Here is an 18,115-nt window from a genome sequence, read left to right as displayed (position 1 = left end):
AGGTGGTGTTCAGAAAAAGTGCAGTTCATTCATTCATGTCCTTTTGGAGCAATAAGGAAGAAAGTGGGCTATTTATTGGGCAAAGGATTATCTCCACAGTCCTGTGTGAGATTGAGTGATTTCAGTGTGGGCCCAAGGCAGTGCTTTCCTCCTAGTGCTGAAGAAGCTGACAGTTCTACTTACTCCTCAGGCAGAGCCAGGCTGAAAGAAGAGGTCATTGTATATGCACAAGGGAATGTGAAAAGAAAACAACAGACATAAATGCTGTTCAACTAGATTGTGAGAAAAATATCCTGTCACCTCACAAGTCCTAGGTAAATCTCCAAAACCTTCTTTTATGATTGTAAACATTGTGTAGAAAAAGAACTGAGGCAATGTTCAGTGAAGAAGTTGCTTTGGGTTGGATATGGGAGGCTTGAGACATCCCTGTTAAATAAGCATTCCTGTTTGATCATTCAGGGTGCACTCTGGCAGGCACAGTCCCACCAACAGAGACTTAACTGTTGAGGTTGAAGCTCTTTCACAGCAGGCATCTCCAGTGACCTGACCAGTGCCTTGCTTGACTCCCTGCACACACCACACTCACACAGTCGAACAAGGTTTCTTTGCCGGCTCTGCTCCAGGTTTCTCATAGCACAGTCCCAGACATCTGAATCCTGAAAGCAGTTTAATCATGGTACAGTAAAACAGAAACAGCTTGTAGAGACCCCAACAAAGGAAACTCTGGGCTTTTATACACTTCCAGTCTATGCACAAGATAATCTAAGGTCTTCCTGCTTGTTCATTGGCTCCTGCTGTGTCTCCAAGTGTCTGTTCGCCTGAATGGTGCCACTGGTCCCTGTGCCTTTTGTTGTGCAAGGGGTCGCTGGCAGTTTGTGGCCTTTTGCCTGGGCTCCTGCCACATAGGGCACAACCTGCAACTTGCACACTGAGCTAACTGCACTAAATGTATTCCTCAACAATCCTGGCCCTCACCTTGCTTCACCTGTGTATATATTTGTCTGACCCTGGCCTGAGGATACTCCTTTTTCTGTCATGTCTTGTGGTGTTTTTTGAACCATCATGGGCTGTGGAAATAGGACCTGCAGAGTCACCAACAAAGAAATTATAAGTCTTTCTCTGTCATCAGTGAATCATATCACCATACTGTCTGAAAGGTCTTGAGAGTGTGTGAAAGCTCTTGAGAGTGTGTGTTCTTGTGGTACCCAAAGTCCCTGGGACTTCTCGTGCTGGGAAGCATTGCGGCAGCTGTAGCAGTTTTGCCTTCACACACCCTCATGCCATACAGTCAAGAGCAGTCATGTCCACTCTCAGCAGTATTTTGAACTCTCCAGGCTTTATCCCAAGTCCATGGAAAGATTTTTGATCTCTGCAATGAGCTTTACCCAAGGGGCCAATTTAAATGATAGGTGCATATTCCTGTTACTCTGAAATGGTGCTTTTCTGCAGGGCTACTTTTTTTTTTTTCTTATTTTCTTTAATGATGAAGTTTCCCTTTTATTGAAAAAGAAAAGAAAACAACCTCCAGTCTCGTAACTGTGAGGTGAAACTTATCTTTTCAGGACAGAGGTGTGAAGTATCTGTATGTATTTGTAGAGTCCTGAGTTGAATTTGTAGAGTGCAGCGAGGGTTGTGACTGAGGTGAAAGCCTTTTTTATTTATTTTTTTAAAATCCAAACACAAATTCTGAACAAAACTTTCTGAAGGAAACTGACTCAAGACTTGCTCAAAACAAGTGAAAAAATTTTGCTCTTTCATTTCTTGGGTTGAATGTGAACCTTGGTGAAACCATGGATGTGCTCCAGCCCAAACCTGAAGTTTTAGACCTTCCCTAAACCAGGGAAGGTTTAGTTTGTATATTAGAAAAAGGTTCTTCATCCAGTAGGTTGTTTGGGCACTAGAACAGGCTCCCCAGGAAAGTGGTCACAGCACCAAGCCTGACAGAGTTCAAGAAGCATTTGGACAATACTCTCGAGCACATGGTGTGACTCTTGGGGATGGTCTTGTGCTGGGCCAGCAGCTGGACTTGATGATCCTTGTGGGTCCCCTCCAATTTGGCGTATTCTGTGATTCTGTATGTTTAACAAAATGAGCTCTGTTTTGAGGCTTTCTCACATCATAGTGATGGACTTGTCAAATTTATTTTCAGGAAAAGAGAGCAGGATTGAGAACAGGAATATACATGTGCATGAAGGCTGTGAATACTCCCATTCCATTAGGCTTGTAATATTTCACAGGCAAAACAAGCCTGCTTACTGTAGCACGGGCAGTTGGTAGCTGTCGGGAAGCTTTCATGATGGACAAACATGTCCACACCGGTTTTTCCACCTTACTTTAAAACATCTGGTATATATCAGGGTCCTACACTCTATTTTTGACTCTCAGAGCTGTGAAATGAAAAAACAACTTGTATTCTTCTGTGACCAGCTTTCACAAAATCATATGGTCTGTGTGCAATCAGACACATCAAAATATACTTTGACTCACTCCTACAGTTTGAAAAATACTTACTATCAAGTTTAGTTGAGCTGTGTAGTAAAATCCTGCAAAGAATAAGCATGAGTTGAGGGGAAGCACACGAGGTAAAATGACAGTGGTTGTATGGACTGCTCAGCACAAGGCAGAGGCAGGGTTCAAGCCACAGTTGCAACTTTTGCAGCATTCACACAGAACAGTGGTCAGTGTTCTTTTGCAGAGCTAATGCTAGTATTTCCCTTAACATAAACAATCCTGTAGGAAGATGCATACCAGATGATTAAAAAATAATCGGCAGTGTCAGTACATGCAAAGAATACCTGCTTTGTTACAGGAGCATGTGTTTCCTGCAGGAGCTACAGCCCCTTGTGAGAGGAGAAACTAGTATTTGGAGAACTGTATCCCTTTTAAATGTGTCTGAGTGCTTAGTGCTTTCCTGATGGCGTGGGAAGGTGGATTTTTTCTGATAGGTTGCTTGGAGGCCTAAAGTTTGGAACAGAAGGTGGATAGTACAACTCAATAATGCCTTTTATGTGACATTCACCATGTTACCTAGAGTGAGTGTCCCTGCCCCATTTCCCAGCTGATTAAAAATTCAGTTTCTTATTTTTGAGTCCTCTGGAGGCAAAATTTTGAGAGGTCAGGGGTGGCTCTGTTGCACTTTTCTGTCCTCAATTCCCTAGACTTATGGTGAAGTGTTTTTTCTCTATAGTTAGTTCTGCTGTAGTGGTTAAAGACAGAAAATGTTTAGCTTAACCCTGAGGCAGCTCAAACCTTTTGCTGAATTAATTAAAAAATAGTTCTGTGCCCTCTGCAGCAGCAGAGCGGTGTTTGGGAGGGGAATGAAGGGAGGAGCGCTGTGCACTGGGAGCAGGAGGGCTGATCATGCCAGGATCCTTGCCATCTGTGGGAGATCCCAGCATGTAAGGGGGAGCATGTATTGGCTCCCAGGTCTGCCACACAGCTCCCAGAGCTTGAATTTGCCTGCAGTAGTCTGTTTGTAAGAGAGCCAGTCCAGCACCCCAGTGTTTTATTTTCTAAAGTTGTTTCAACAACCCCCCTTTTCCATCCTGGGGGGTAAAAAAGCCCTTTGGAAGAGGGGCTAGGTAACAAGGTTCTACACTTATCCTCCATGTACACTGTGCAAGTTAAAAGGCTCATTCTGCCTTTCATCTTGTGTACTGTTTTCTGCAGATATTTCCTAACTTCTCCCATGACGTTTTTGCCTGGTTCTTCAGAAGACTGTATGGACTGAAAGAGACTATTGTTTCCGCAAGAGTGCAGACATGTGCACATTGGCTAATCTGGTTGGTACAGGATTTCAGGAGTGGGTGAGGAACAGGATTGGGATGTGTGCGCCTACGAATTCCTTTGAACGGCATGCTCTCCTATTCTGTAAATAATATCACATTTCAGTTTCTAGGTTCACCATTCGTATTTCTCCAAAAGTTGAACTCCTATACCATGAGATGTAAACAAGGAAATGGCATACAGGAAGATTGCAAAAGCTTTGGTTAGCAGAGATACAAGGTTGATTCAGTTTTCAGTCCTGCGACTGGATAAGTGTCAGCTACTTAATTACATGGAGACTCAGAACGTTTATTTTTCACAAACATCATAGGTTTAAAATTGATACTTCATTGTCTTTCTAGCTTTTTCCTTCCCCATGTTTGGGTTTTCAGTTTTGAAGTACAGGATAGGCAAACAAATACTTTTTAGCCTGTTTTTTGGGAGGAGGCAGACTTTGGCAATGAAGGTGCATTTGCCAGCTCTTGAGACACTGCACACTGAACCTTGCATTTGCAGCAAACTCTTTCTGCAAAGCAGTTTGCATACAATGCATCAGGCGATATTGGTTGAGGTTTTTTTCCATTCGGATGGTATCACCAGGGAGCAAAGAAACCCCCAGTTGTTAGTTTTGTTTACACCCAGCATCTTGTCAAATGAAACCTTGCCACATATTTGTTTCCCCTTTTGGGAGCGTTACCTAAAAGATGATGGTGCTGGGATAACTCCAGCTTCCTGGTGGTGACCCAGATCTCTACTGGCGATGAGATCTCTGTCTCCGCTGGGCAAGGAGCAAGAACAGCAGTTGTGTTTTTGATTGCTGATCTGCAGGCGTGTTCCCATACAGTATTTCCAGGATCATCAGCAACCTTGCAGCACCTTGGCTGTTGCTGCTGATGTGCCCTTGTCTGGCAGAGAAAGGCAGGATTTTTTTCCGCAGTCTGGTTTCATGTAGGTCTTGTAAGAGGGTGTGAGGCAACTCCAGGGTGTTTTTACATACTACTTTTGTATGTGTGAGACAGCATAAAAATCCTCTGAGGTTTTTTAGCAGCAACAACGTTGTATAACTGACAATTTGCTGTATGTCCACTTTAATACGGTTTCCTTGCTCAGTCAGGAGTAGTTGCTGCTTGTGAATGGCTCCTTGGAACTAGAGGGTGCAAGCTGGAAAGGCTGAGACTTGCTGGTAATTTAGAAATTTATGAGGATTTATACTGTGGTTGTTGATGGGATTTGGCTGGCTGAGATGCTTTTTGACAGATGCACAGGAATTCCCAGGTGTTGATAAAAGCACTTGATAATAGCCAATCGAAAAGGATAGGGAAGAGAGATTAGCAAGGGAAGTGAGGAGGACTCAGAGATTTGTCTGGGTTCTTTTCATCCATGGGCTGTCATATTTAGCAAAGAGCTTATAGCCTCACCCACAGTTTTCTGTGTTTTTAGCACTGCTAGACCAAACTGCTGTGTTGGCTATCCTTGAGGGGCTTCTCCAATGCTTCTGTTGGGTCAGTCAGTTTTCTTGCTTCCCAGCCACCTCACTGTTTGCCCAAGTGGTGTTTCTGAAACAGCATCTCCTTTTTAGCAGCTCATGGGCACAGTATAGGATGCTGGAACCAGCATTTGAAGCCACCTTTTCCTGTCCAAGACTCCCTTTGTCTTAGAGTCCTTGCTGCTATAGCCAGGAATGTTTGAGGCATGTTTCTCCTGATGGTTTTCTGCTCTGCCCTCCCAAGGATTGGATGTAGGACAGTTTGGAGGGTTCCTAGCAGTGGAACTCCCTGTTTACAGTCAGTGTATTCATTAGAGCCCTGAATTATTTACCTTAAACAATTCAAGTCCTGAATTATTTACCTTTAAGTACTGTCTTCCTGCGTTCTGCATTTGGTTGACTGTAGACCTATGCTCTGTTATTTGCTGTTATATGCTATGAACATCTAAGGTAGCGTAATATCTAAAGCAGTTTCAGCTATTTGCTGTTAATTTTATTTTCATACACAAGCACATTGCAACATTATAGATGATCTTTAAGATCCCTTCCAACCCAGACAATCCTATGATTCTACAACTTAGTTTGAAGTGTGACTCAGATGTAAAACGGATTTGTGCAAACCTAATTTTAAGTGTTGTAAATGCATGGACAGTTGTCAAGTCTTCCTCTTTCTGCAAGTCCCCTGCCTAGTGCCAAAGGTACAGCTGTAGTGGCAAGCCTTGGGCAAACTCCCTATTCAGCATCTTGTTTTTTCCCTGCTGTCCCATGTTTGGCCCAAATTTTTATTTATGGCACACTATTCAAATTCTACTGAAGAAGTTTGTCATTTCCTTATGATCTTACTCTGTTTGCTAGTGTCAGGCTTGAGGGTTTGACGAATGATTTGGGAAGCGCCACCCCTTCTTTGCAGGAAGAGAGTTAAAACAAGAGGTTCTTACAGCCTTGCTGCTGACATGTCTCCATGCTATGTAGTATTTCATGTGCTGGAAATACAGTCCCCTTCTGTTGTGACTGTTCATTATTTTTAGTTGAGAGAAACCAGAGTTCAGGTTGGTTAGGAACTCGTTAATGGCCACTTGAGAGGTCCTGGGTTTAAATGATTGGCACAGTGCTGCATCAGAGCTCTGTGGCAGCTCTCCAAGGCGCAACTCGTCTGCCTGGGCACTGAGAGAGTGGCAGGGAGTGTCAGGGCGACTGCAATCCTTGCTGCCAACAGCTGTTAGAGCTGTCATGTGCTCTTACCCCGCAGTCCTGATGCACGGCTCAGGTACATCCCACATGCCAAGAGTGAAGGCAGCCACAGCAGGCAGCACTCACCTGCCACATTTTCCTCCATTTCAAGGGCTGAGTACTTGAACTCATCAGTGTTCTCTCTTGCAGCTTACCTGTGGTACACCAGAGATTTTTGCAGGAAGCAAACCAATGGCAAACAGTGTCCACTGGTGTCATAGAGACCTGAACATGGTTCATTGGCAGTGCTGCAGCTGCACAGCCACTGTGCAGCTCTCTGTGCCTAACCAGGTTCTCACCCTCTCCCCATCCCCCCTCCAATTTTCTGTCCCCATTAAGTGAAATTTCTTTTTTTTGACGTGTTTTTCCCTGCTGATGCCTGGCCCAGCTCTTGGCTGCTCTATGTTGAGCATAGATGGCTCCAGGCTGCGGTAGGAAGGTCACCTGGAGCAGGAGAGAGAGCTGGTCCCCGTCCCTGCTTGGGAGGTGGCCCTCCCCTGGTTGGCAGCAGATGCCAGAGGCAAAGGTCACCTCTCTTCCTAGCCCTGAACTAGACTGTGCTATTTACTTAGTGTGGCGTCTGGCTAAACCCAGGTTTAAACTCTCTGTTCTGAGGGTGCCAAAATTTTGTCTTTCCAGACACCTTTTTTGGGAATGGCTCAATCAGATCACTATGACCAAAATCTTGCAACAAAACTTTTTGGCAGACATCCATGTTGCCAAATGCCTGAGCCCTGAAAGGGCTGAGCAGGAAAGGTATCACAGCTATATCCCCCACCCCATGCTACATGTCTGGGTTTAGTTTTGTATGCCCTTGTGGAGGTAGGCAAGGGATCATGTACACATGGTTGAGTTGCATCTCCGTAAGTGAAGGGGTTTGTTTTGGTTACGTTCAAAGAAAGTGATGAAATAATTACAGTAAAGGCATTTCCAGTACTGGAAATCCAGTTTCCTTTACTTATGATGTGTCTTCTGGCCATTCAGAGAGGTTGGGGAGGTGTAGGGTGGAGGGCTGAGGTTGTATCTTCAGTTGAGTTTCTACCATATGGGCTTTTTTTCTTCCTTATTTAAATGTAGAAATGTCTTCTATGGAGTGTATGTTTTGGTGCATTGGTGGATCAGTAGTAGAATTTGACACTAAAACTTAAAGCTGCTAATATGTGAAGTAAGGAGTAAACACAGACACTAAAAGACCCTTTTGAGAATTTTAAGTGGAGTTGCTACTTCAGTAATGTAGATGCAAAATTCAGGGAAACTTTATGATAAAGTAATCTACTGTCAAAGTAATTTTGCAAGTATTATTTTTACATCACTGCCGTGGTTATCAGAGGCATGTCTTTACTGTTGAAACTGAAAGAAACTTAAGTAGCTTTCTCTCCCCCCATATTTCTGCTTTTGGTGGCACTGAGTGTCTGTTTGGCATTGGTCCCAGTGCTGCCGGGCAGGATGCCCTGGGAAGAGGGCAGAGGGTATGGGCACAGGAGAGTTGCATTCTCCTGTGAAGCTCTACAAGTGGCGGGCTGTGGTACCTCATCTACCTCTCCAAACTGATACCTGTTGCTTCTATTTGGTCAATGAATGATTTTGTGGAAAGGACTTTTTCTTGTTTAATGTCTTTATGAGATGAAGCAGAAAACAAAGAACCTAAATATCTGCTGGGAGTGCATGCAATTAATCAATTTTCTCTTTTGTGTTGTTTTTCACACAGAGCGATGAGGCAAGAGAGAAGTTTTTAAAAATAGAAAAATGTGATTGCATAAACGTTGTTGTTGACAGGAGGACTCAGTGGATTCAGGTAATAATGTGACACTGCTTTTTATTGTGCTTTGAACACTGGCTGGCTTTCAAGGCTGCCAATGGCACTTTGTCAGGGGCTGAGGAGTAGAGGAAGGTGGCAAGGTATAACAAGACCCAGTAGCTGGCTGTTAATTCATTCAGACCAGATGAAAGGGTGTGAGTGTTCACACAGCACTGGTGGTTGCTGAATAGAAGAATGTTGCTGGGGCTGTAGTAGCTTCCTTCTTTATGTCAGGCTGTTGAATCTGAGGCTGTTTTGTTTTGTTTGTTTTAAATGAGTTTGTTTTTAACCCTAGGAGATTCTCTCATTCAGCCTCTTACAGCTGCGTTGATGTAGGCAGGGAAGCTCCATGCCTGTTTCATGAAAGAAGGTCAAATGATTAGCTGTCCCTTAAGACTGCAGAACTCTGAATCTATGAATATTTCCCTTGAATTCCCCCTTTTAAAGGATTTCTGGATCAGAGTAGATCATTATCTGCTAAAAGACCCAGACCTAGACCTTTATTGCTTTAGAGGACTACTGCTCGTTGTTTTCTGTGTGTGAATGAAGACAATTTCTCTTGCATATATTATAGGAAACGTAATGTGTGATATTTAGGCATGCTACTAATATGTTTGCAACATACTGTCTTAAAATGATGGACTTCAACATATTTGCATCCTGTTTTGTAGGAAGTGTAAGTTGCTAGCTAAAATGCATCTCATGTTTTTAATCAGTTTAATTATTTCTCTCACTGAAGGGAACTGGAAGATGAAGGCTGGGGGAGTTTACAGTGCTAATTCCACTCCACATTTGTAATTGGGGCCAGATCCTACCCTCAGACTTCTTAAGCAATCCTGGTGAAGTCACCAGGCTTTTCACAAGCATATGGTTTTCTCCATACGTATTTGATTCCAGAATAAGGGCCTACAGTGTGCTTTTTTATGCACTGATTTCTCGTACTGAGGAAGTTTGAAAAACGTGCATCTTTTCCAACATAGCCTCTTGGTTTCCAGTAACGATTGAAGAGGTTCTGCAGTATTTTATTAAGAAGCAGATCAGCAAAGTTTGTTGCCTTAGACTGAGCTGTTTCTAAACTGACGAGTCCATTTTCTTTGTTAGGTGCAAGGTGGGGAAAAAAGCAGTTGTGGCTTTGCATTGCAATAGTAATGACCAAGAAGGACATTTAAAAAGCATGTGAATGGGTGTGGATTTGATATTTCCTAAAGCCAGCTTCTTTTTAGTATTAAACTGCATACTCTGAGAAGATAGTTGCTGTATCAACATTGGTATAATGACACGTTATTAAAAAATCAATATCCAGTCACAGAAACAAGTCCTTGTGTAAGCAGTTGGGTGCTTACAGCTGTGATTTTTATGTATTTGTAAATGTAATGGGCTTTTTTTTTTTTTCTGTAGCACTGGTAACTTGGATAAACACTGTATGTGTGACTCATTGCAGAGTATAAACTTACTTTAAAGGAGCAAGTGCTGGATTTGCTGAATATCCTGTTGCTTGCATCCCTGAATACTTACTTGCAATAGGTCATGATTGATCTTCAATTGGCCATCCTGAGGGGAAAATTACTGCTGATGTCCCACAGGTACTTCAGAAATAAACAGAACAATGGAAGTGCTTTAAGAACATAAATAGTAGTTAGAATTCATAAAATCCTAAAGTAAACATATGATACAAGGCCTAAAATACAACACTTGAAAGCCTTTTTTTATACTTTCAGAAAGAGCTTGTTTAGTTATCACAGAAAAAGTAAACATTTTCATTCCTTTTTCTTTAGCCCTTTCCCATTCCATTCCTCTTTTTCTCCTTTTTTTTTCTTCTTTTTTTTCCCCCCAGAGTCTTCTTAATTTGGTGGGACTGGGGACCAACACCCGATGTGCATAGAAAACCCTACTTGGGAGCAGTAGATAACACTGCTAATTGTCCTCCTGTTGTTAGGTACATTCTTGAGGTCTTTCTGCAGTGTCAGCATGGAGTTGATGTAATCCAAACTGAACAAGTCCCTGTGTGCATGTGTGCGTGAGTGCGATGCGATGGGCACTGCAGTGGCTCCTGGACCAGTCAAGAACACACTTGTTTTTTAATGTGATAGCCCAAACATCAGTGATGCGGGATGCAATTCCTCTGTGTGTGTGTGTGTGTGTGTGTACGTGCAGGGGTGTAAGCTCACGGAGGGCAGCATAGCACAGCATCCCCGCTCATCTGCTGCACCTTTGGCGGGGCAGCTGCAGTCTCCACCACCTTGAGCATCGATGGGACAGGGAGGTGAAGTCGCTGCTGGAAAGGGGCAAAGGAGGAAAATGGGGAGCAGAGGAGTGGGGGGCTGGGCAGGGAGCAGGGGCCAGGGAGGAAGACACAGCTCCAGAGGGAAATACTGTGTGCTTTGCAGTTGCTTGTGTGGATAGAAACCAGATGGTGCGCTGGAACACCCGCTCGCTTGGGCGGCGGCAGAGCCAAACATATGGTTAATGGTTAGGAGAAAGAGCTTTTCGAGCCAGGGCTTTGCTGACTGCCTCGCATTACAGATTGTTGCAGTGTGTCATTACATTGCCAAACTAAGTGCTTAATACCCGCTGCGGGCGCTGGGCAGGCATTTGCAGGAAGGATGCTGAGGCTCCCCGGTCAGGGCGGGAGGTTGACATCATGTACAGCCCACTGCCACGCCCCCCACGCCCCCTTTCCCCACTGGGAACCCTGTAAATCTCCCCATTTACAAGCCTAAATCCTACGGTCGGCAGTTTTCTCGTTCTGGGTGTCTTTCTTTAATCCATTTATTTCCAACAGCATATGGTTGGTTTTGCCTTTTTTTGTTCCTTTTTTTTCTTGATCCTCGAGCAGCTGAATTCACTGAGGCTGCAACACTGCATTTACATGTCCAGCATCCGAAGTTCCTGCTCTGGGATCTTTGGGCGACACCAGACCCATGTTATCTAAGGAACTGCTGAGCTCATTCATCTCCTTTTCACGGCCCGCTTCCTTTTATTTTTAGCCAAATCCGTCAGGCCTGACAGGCGGGTAATTTGAGCCAGAGAAAGGGCAAAGCTCCAGGTCCTTTCCACAAAGCAATTCTTCTCCTCCCTCCTGGGAAGGCTCCAAACTTGGCCTGCTCCAGGCAGATGGATTTGTTGAGTCATGTGAGATCATTTACACAAAAACACAGCGAGGCAGTGAAAAGGAAAAAAAAAAAGGGGAAAGAAAAAAAGAGAAAAAGGTGGGGGGGAAGGGGTGGGAGAGCGTGCGCTGCCGGGGCTGCTGCGAGCGTAGGAAATGTGCTGCGAGGCAGCTAGACAGAGGAATGCAGCAGATTCATTCTTGTATAAGGTAATGTCTCGTTTACAGTATAGGGTGGAGCCAGCACAGAGGAGAAATCACTCGAAAACAGATTACTCATTTAAAACAAAAATTTTCCTTAAAATAAATAAGAATAATAAAAAATTAAAAAAAACCCAACAACTCAACCAACAAGCCAGCGGCGCACGCGGGCGTGCAACAAAGGCGGCGTTGTTGACAGCACCGGATTACAGTAGCGGTAAACTCCGGGCTGGGAGGTTGCTGGAAAATGAGTTTGCTCCGTGATGCAACTGGAGTTTGCTTTGTCTGGCCGCCAGTGCAAGCGGGGCGGCCGAGACTGGGAGCTCAGTGGCAGCAGGGCACGCTTTGCTCCATCCAGTGATGGTTTTGGATGATGGGGAGGGATGGAGGGAGCGATGAAGTATCCTGAGGGGGCAGGCTGGGCTGGGGCATCATTAAGAGTGATAACGAGGGCGAATGTGCATGGAGGGGGGGTGGGAGAGAACCTCTTCTTGTTTTGGTTTTGAGTTGGCTATGGCATCAGCTTCATTGCATTACATTTATTCAGTTGAATGTGAATTTTGTTTTCGTTTGCAACCTGAGCTAACCCCAGCATGTTGGGTTTGGGTTTTTTAAGTGGGTGGTAAGAGAGAACATGAAACTTGGAGCTTTTCAGATCTTGTTACATCCCAGAGAATTAGGTTGGGTTAATTTATGCAGTGTTCTAACAAGATGTGTTCAAATCTTTAAATAGACTGCATTTAAGTATTGTTAATATAACTTCCAGTTACTCCAGTTTTCTTAGCATCTGAATGTTGCTGTTTTGTCCCAGTGACAATTTAAAATCAAGAGTAGGACCAGAAATTGGAACTGGAAATGGTGGGAAACATGCAATAAAACAAATCCAATGCAAAGCATTTCCTAAAATTCTCAGCTACAGTTACAGAACTTGCAGGAGAATGTAAACATGGGTTTGTATTTTAGCATGACCCTTTCCCCTGCTGAGTAGCATCTTCTGCAAACTCCACAGCAGTGTCTGTTGAGGTGATTTCCTCTGGGAAGGGGAGGGTTTGTCTGGAGCCTGCCTTCTTCTAACTTGACCTTGTCTTTCCCTTTTACTCGTCCTGCTTCTTTTTACACTTTTGTCTGAAAGATGGTTTTCCCAGCCCTCTTACCCTGCCAGGCTGTGCCACTGACCACAGCATGTTCAGTGTGGGGAGAGCCTTAACTTCTTCGTCTTACAAGTTTTCTCACTTGGTGGAAACCTTTTGTCTTCCCTGTCTCTTGATCAGGCTGCCACCTTATTTATGTTGAAGGAGCACTTGGCAACGCCCCAAGTCCCGGCTGGGGTCCTGCACTGCAAAAACCCACAATGGGGTCCCTGCCCCTCAACTGATGTCTGGATCAGCAGAAGGGTAAAGTATAAAATGAGAAATACAGCCAGGTTTGGGACCTAGATGGTGCAATAAGCTGTGGCCGTAGCACAGCAGCTTTTAATGGGGAATGACTTTAGATTGCTCTGAGATCCTCAGAAAGGTCCTGGAGAAGAACAGCATTGTTATTTATTCTGTTTGCATAGTTATTATAACTTTCTTTCCTCTCTTCCCCAAAATACCTAATTATCCTACATTTTCTGTTGCTGTGAGCAACATTTCCTGTTATTACTCAGAGCTGCAATTCCAGTTAAATTCTCACTTTGTAAAGCTAATCTCCCAGCAGTGGGTGTGGGATTTTCAAAAGAATAGACATTTTTGAAGAGCCAGTTTTTAAGATTTTTGTCTGAGTGGACAATTCTGCAAAACTCCTTTTTTAACTATTCACATTTGTTATTGCTTGAAAGCTCAATAGCTTCATCTCTATTTATGGCACTTAAAAGACTTGCGGGTTTTTAGTTCCCCTGCAGAGTGCCCCGCTCCTCAACGTCTCCTTTTTCTGTTTCAAAGATGCCACGTGTGTTGCTCTTTGCATCTTTACGTCAGACAACCAGCCCAGTTAGGCAGGTTTCGGGAACTGTTCATGACCTGTCTATCGGGAAAATCAGCCTTACTCTTCCTTCCCCCTCCTTCACAGCCACTCAACTTCCTCTCCTTCTTCTAAAAGTGTGTTGTCTATCAGATGCTATCAACCCTCTAATTCTTTTATCTCACTTCTCCTATCATTTCCATTCTTCTGTCTGTCTCACGATTAGACTAGAAATTTCTCTACTGCTGGCCTCTTCCCTCCTCTCATACTGAGGAGAGGAGGTGCTGCCTCCTTTGGGATCTGAGGAGGGATAAATATGAAGTTCATACATGTTGTATCATGTCCCATGCTTGACATCAGTTTGCACGGGTAGAGGATGTTATCCATGGCAATTTTTCTTTCATTGCTGCCTTAAGCAACTAACTCCCTCCATCTAGGCTGGAGGATGAGCAGGAGGCTCCCACCAAAGCTTGGTGAGGGAGCCACTGAGAACTTCCTGCTAAGGTTGCTCAACCTACTTCTGTTGTGCCAAGGAGAGATGCTTTGAAAGAGAGGTAACCCTTTACGTTTGACCTCAGATTATCCTCTTGACAGGACTGGGTAGTGATTCTCTCCCTCAGAAAACTTAGGCAAATTTTATAGTAGTATGCAGTGGTATCTAAAATGAATGGGCCAAGCCTTCATTTATGGGACGTAGGAAATAACCTCAAAATAAATAAATCTCCAGCCTGACACCTTCCCCCTAACAGAAAATCATAGAACTTCTAGTGTAGTGGTGGCAATTTCATCTTCTTCATGTATTCACCTAGACAGCATCCCAGGGGAGAGGTGACATTTATTCTAAAAGGATTAATCTAAATTTCTCTGGAGCTTTAAATCTGTGTAAATTTCTCATCCAGCAATGAATTGGTGCAGCAGTGAAGCACAGGACTGTTTGTAATGTATTCGAAACCTAGCTATGTTCTGGATACGGCCAAATCCCATTAACGGTGATTTCCCTGCTTCCATTTTCCTCCTGTTGAGCCTTCTGGATAGCATCTTCTCTTAACAGCTTGTCTGTAGAATCTGCTCTGAAGACCTCCCAACCACTCCACTCCTCTCAAAGCAAGGGAAACTCTGGGAGCAGCTTATTACATGCTTATCACCCAACTTTTATTTCTGCTAGTGGGTCTCCACTGGCCATAGGCGAAACAAGCTTACATCTCTTTCCCTTCCCTTCAGTCAAGCACAGCAGAGGTTAAAGTTCTTTTGGAGATTAAACTTTGCCTGTTGGTTTAGTGACACATCAATCCAGATATCTGTGTATAAAATTGGCCTCTTGAATTCCCTTGGAGCATCCTTTGGGAACCTTAAAAGTTGTCTGAGAGTTTCTAGCAAGGATGTCCAAGCATCCTCTGACACTGTCTTTGTAGTATCAAGTTTTTCAAGCTTGTGTTAAAAAATAGTTGTTTTAAGGCTCTGTTCACTCCCTTAGCTTTTCACTGAGAGTTCCTGTAGCGTTACTAACTGCTAATGTGATCCTTTAGTTTTTTGCCTTGATTTCATAATACAATAAATTTGTCGGCAAAAGCCTCTTCTGATCACATGCTGTAGAAATATCTTTTTTTAAACCTGTTTGCAGCCTTTGTATGATTAATGGAAACATACTGTTGCTTCTTGGTAAATTCATTCATGTTTAATATCTATTTGTGGGCCATATTTAGCTTTTAAGTGGATGTGTCACAGCTCTTGAGGCATTTTGGTGGCTAAATAGCTGAAATTAGACACTCTGGTTACTCATGCCAGTTGTTTTCCTGTGTTCATACTGAACTGTGTGTGTTACACAAATATTTTTAGTTATAGGCTTGTCAGATTTGTTTAAGGAAAAGAGATGTCCTCATTTTTCAGAGAAGTTTATATGTGAGTTGAATTATATTAATTTTTTTTCTCACTTGATCAAATTTTAAGTGGTAAGATGAAAGAACCACTGTTACTTGCAAAAGTAAGACTTGATTTTGCAGGAGTGTAGTGATTTATCTTTTGTATCCACTTCTCTAACTGTAAAGACCCTAAAGAGCCTGCTAGTCAACAGTTTCCAACCAGTGAAAAATCAGATTTAAAATGCATTTAACTCATACTCCATTCCACATTTAATACCTCTTGATTACTGTGGTCACAGCATAAATAAATACATTTGATAGCTTACTGGATCATGCAAATGTTGGATGTGTTTCTCCTTCATCAGAATACTCCTTTTATCAAAGATAGCTGCTGTCATAGAGCCCCAAGCTGTTGATTAGGTAGAAGGAAATGCCATATATGGGAAAATAAACCAGCACCCACAAGCTAGCTTCTTACTCGAAAATAATGAGATTTCTTTTAGAAAATTCAGCTTGTTGTTTTTTCTTTGAATACTTTCTTAAAATTAATAATCATGACTAGGCTTCGCAAATGAACATTTGGGAAGGGCTCTACCCACATTTGCTACAAGCGTGCTGGTGGCTAAAGAGGCCAATGCGAGATAGACAAGATGGTTGCAAAAGGCACAGCAGAAAGACTCCTTGGATGGTATCAGCAGGATACGATTCTTTCTGCGTTGTCTTTTCTCTTTGATGGTGATCCTGCGTGTGTTCTCAAAGGAAGCAGCAGCATTATGGATTGTGTGTCTCCAGACCTCCCAATTGGAGGCCAGGGTAGACCAGCGATGAAGATCAGTATGGCCAAGGCTGAGATGTTGCTTCAGGGAGTCCTTGTATCTTCTCTTTGGGGCTCCTCTTTTGCGGCGACCAGTGGCAAGTTCACTGTAGAGCATGATCTTAGGGAGGCAGTGATCCTTCATCCTGGAGATGTGTCCTGCCCAACGCAGCTGTGATTTCAGCAACATAGCCTCAATACTCGTAACTGCTGCTTGTTCTAGAACAGATGTGTTAGTTGCATAATCTGACCAGTGGCTGTTTAGAATTGTATGGAGACAGCGTTGATGGAAGCGTTCTAGGAGTCACAAGTGGTGGCGGTAAATGACCCATGATTCGGCTTTCGGTTCTGGGTTTACCTGACCAAAAGAGTGTGTAAGTGGCACCATGTTCTCTAAGGCTGCCTTCCTTGTGGAGATGAACTTCACTGAAAGCAGCTATGTCGATGTTGAGACGTGATAGTTTGTGGGCAGTTAGGGCAGAGCGATGCTCAGGATGTCCACCAAAAACATTAATAATAAAATACTGAAAAATAAACTTGTCATATGTTCTGGGAGGATGACATACATAATTAACATGGGATATCTATCTAATTGGTTTTGGGTTGGATGCTTATTGGCTTCCACATAGTATCGTGAATGGGTTTGAAGCCACTGTGGTGGGCTTGGACTAGTCTGGACCAGCTCAGACTTGTTGCTGCCCTTCTTGATGCTGTTCACTATGGTTAATGGCGTCTGGATGGATGGCAGAACCCAGATGGTTATGGTTAAAGAATTCTCCTCCTTGGATGCACTGCTTGGGCATAAGTGTCAGTGAAACCCCTTCTGCAGCCATTGATGTTGTAGGCAGGGGGACCACATGGGGAGGACATCTGGGTAGCACTGTACTGCCGAGCATACGCGTGGCACAGCCAGACCTGCTCAGCTGTGTGTTTTGAGAGCAAAAGGTTAAAAGGACAAGGGTAAACCACGGTCTAAAACAGACTCTTGCATCTGGCAGGTCTGTTCTTGAGTGACACTCATTTGGTTACGCAGCTCAAGTGCAGCAAGAGTTTCACCCCTGCCCACGGGCTGACAGTCACACGCTCAATGCAAAGTTATTTTTCTGCTGGGCTTTGCCCCTTGTGAGTGTTGTCATTGGAAGTAACAGCAAATTGAGGAACAGAGGTTTGTGGGGCATCATGGCCTGTTCAGTGTTTAAAATAAATCTTCTGTGATTAATTCTCCATGAGGCAAAGGGGGAGAGAAGTTCATGCCCTAAACTCTGGAGAATTTTTAGTATTTAATGCTAATTTTAACCCTGAAGCATCAGTGAGTTAAGTAGAGCTCAAAGGGCTGCATTTAGCCTTCATCAGGAAACGCTGGATAGCATTGCTGGAGGAGTGGTGATAAGGGAGTCCCTATATGCATGCAGTGGCACTTCTAGAAGAACTTAAGGTTGGGTTTTCCAAACAGAAATGGAGACACACATGAGTTGGTGACACACATTATGCCACCACATACAGTAGGTGGCAGGAGAGACAAAGTGACAGCTTGTCGGGGGTGGCTGCTGGTCCACGTGCCACAGTAACAAATGAAGGCCTACACCCAATACCTTGGAAGAAAAGTGACATTGAATACAATGTCAGGTGCTTTTGTGAGGTCTGTCATCTGGTATGATCAACACAACAACATAACAGGATGGGAACGTTAGCCACATGTATTGCAATGCCCCCATGTTAAATGCCACACTCTGCGCTGTGTCATGTGTTCCTATGATGTCTTCTGGCAGGTTTCAGGGTCTAGAGGTGGTGTGGCAGCCTAAGCCATTCCCAATTACTGTTGCTCATCCTCTTTCTCTCCCCACATTGTCCTTAGCCAGCACTTCCCCCATTCCCTCTTGCACCAGCATTGGTGCTTATGAAGCTGACCATA

At 43.8% G+C, this 18,115-nt stretch overlaps 1 protein-coding gene across 1 annotated transcript in view; it reads left to right on the top strand.

The window, feature by feature from the left end:
- The window catches only part of BACH2 (BTB domain and CNC homolog 2), a 188,844-nt gene that overhangs the window by 35,627 nt on the left and 135,102 nt on the right, over nt 1–18,115 (top strand). The window contains exon 2 of the mRNA XM_027743604.2: nt 8,190–8,276. The gene's annotated coding sequence lies outside the window, so the exon portion shown is untranslated. The remainder of the gene's footprint in view (nt 1–8,189; nt 8,277–18,115) is intronic.

This window comes from Pipra filicauda, unplaced genomic scaffold (assembly GCF_003945595.2).
Source record: "Pipra filicauda isolate LSUMZ 115617 unplaced genomic scaffold, ASM394559v2 scaffold60_size3304689_pilon, whole genome shotgun sequence".
In the NCBI taxonomy this organism is placed as follows: Eukaryota; Metazoa; Chordata; class Aves; order Passeriformes; family Pipridae; genus Pipra; species Pipra filicauda.
The sequence above is the reverse complement of the archived record's forward strand: the minus strand, read 5'-3'. Positions and strand labels throughout refer to the sequence as shown.